General features: G+C 62.7%; 1 pseudogene; it reads left to right on the forward strand.

Annotated features, from left to right (window-relative positions):
• The first annotated feature begins 250 nt into the window (after positions 1–250).
• LOC116082930 lies at positions 251–369 on the forward strand (annotated as a pseudogene).
• Positions 370–1,865: the final 1,496 nt, after the last annotated feature.

The raw sequence follows: 1,865 nt of genomic DNA on the forward strand, positions 1-1,865 counted from the left end.
GGTGGGGCTAGGGCGGCCCCGCAGGGAGGCAGGGCGGCAGGACAGGCGGTTGGGTGTGTGGTGTCTTTCTGCCTGTGTGTCTGCTTGGCTCTGGGCTCTGGGCTCTGGGCTCTGGGCTCTGGGCTGGGGTCTGGTGTGGGTTCGCCTGGGCTCGCCTGGGCTCGCGTGGGCTCGGGGCCTGGTAGAGGGCGGCTGGTGAGCACAGTAGACCGCAGCAGGCTCTTGGGGCTCCTCTGCGAAGGCCACCCTCGTCTAAGGCTATACCACCCTGAAGGAGCCTGATCTCATCTGATCTAGGAAGCTAATCAGGGTCAGGCCTGGATAGTACTTGGATGGGAGACCGCCTTGGAATACCGGGTGCTGTAGGCTTTTTGGGGGCTCCCCTCCCTGTCTCCCTTTTGCCTGTGGCCGTGGCCACGGCCTTCTGGGGACCCGGCTCGGCCCAGGCCACCCCGACCCACATCACACACCGCACAGCCCACAGCCCAGGAAGAGCCCACCCTCGGATGTCCGTCCTCTCAGATGCTTGCCATATCACAGGAGGAGCCCTCAGGCAGGGCACACCGGGGTGGCCAACCTGGCACCACCATGCAGACTCTGCAGGCTAGCTACGGGATGGCAGAGCCTGGCTCCATATGCATCCAGCCCAGGCTGGCCTCGAACAACCAACCCATCCTCATCCGACACTGCCCTTGGCTCCCACCTTGCCTTCCGGGGGGTGGGTGTGGGGTGGTGTGGGTGTGGACCCTGCTATACTACCCCTTGCCAATGGAGCAGTCCCTGAGGAACCCAAAGAGCCGCCTCTCTCCACTGCCTCCTGAGGTCTCATTGGTAGTGGGTGCCTGTGTCTGTGTCTCTGTGCCTGCCTGGGTATCTCTGTGTGTGTTTATGTGTGTGGATGTGTGTGTGTAGCCTGAGGACCCTCTGTGCCAGCTTCCTACTATCAGACAGTACTCGCAGCAAGTGTGTGTAGCTGGTGGTAGGGTAGGTGTGTGGGTGATGTGTGTGTGCGAGTGTTTGTGTTTGTGTGTGTGAGAGTGTGCTTGGGCGCGTGTGTGGTTTGCTGCCTGTGCTATCTACCCAGCCAGTACAGCCAAGGGTGTGTACCTGGGGTTAGAGGTGGGTGTGCCAGCCTGTGAGTGTGAGTGGTGTGTATGCATGTGCGTGTGCGTGTGCTTGCGTGTGTGGTTGCTCGTGTGTGGTTTGCAGGCTGCGCTGTCTAGCCGGTCCTGGTTTGTTGCCGGGGTGTGCCCGCGTGCCCTTGCATGTGTGTCCTTCGGTGAGGGGTTGCATTGGTGGGAGAGTGGCCCTGTGCGGGTGTTGAGTGTGTGCTCTGGATGGATATCCCGCGGGCGTTGTGTGGCGCTTGGGCTAGTCAGTGACACTGGGTGTGGCTGTGTGTGTCCCGGGTGAGGTGGGATACCATCCACCCCCAGTGGGTTGCGGACCGCTGCATGCCCAGGCTGAGGGGCCCAGTCTGGGCACAGGGATGGTGGAGCCAGTGAATTGGAGCCCAAGATCTGAGGTCCAGGGTGGGTCAGGATTCCAGATTCCAGAAAGTGGAAGCTGGATCGTGGTGCCTCCGGGGCAAGAAGAGGAAATCCCAGGTGGGTGAGGGCGGGCGCTGTGGCCCCAAAATCCCGTGGAAGGGTCGGGTCAGTAGGTCGGTCGGGGATGGTACGGGGAAGATGTCTGTGCGGCCAAGGCTGGCACTCACTGGCTGGGCCTGGGCTCCATCCCATCCAGGACAGGCAGAGGAAGAGGGCTGAGGGGGGGTCTGGGTGGGGCTAGGGCGGCCCCGCAGGGCGGCAGGGCAGCAGGGCGGGCGGTTGGGTGTGTGGTGTCTGTCTGCCTGTGTGTAGGCT

Source organism: Mastomys coucha, unplaced genomic scaffold (genome assembly GCF_008632895.1).
Source record: "Mastomys coucha isolate ucsf_1 unplaced genomic scaffold, UCSF_Mcou_1 pScaffold7, whole genome shotgun sequence".
NCBI classification, from domain to species: domain Eukaryota; kingdom Metazoa; phylum Chordata; class Mammalia; order Rodentia; family Muridae; genus Mastomys; species Mastomys coucha.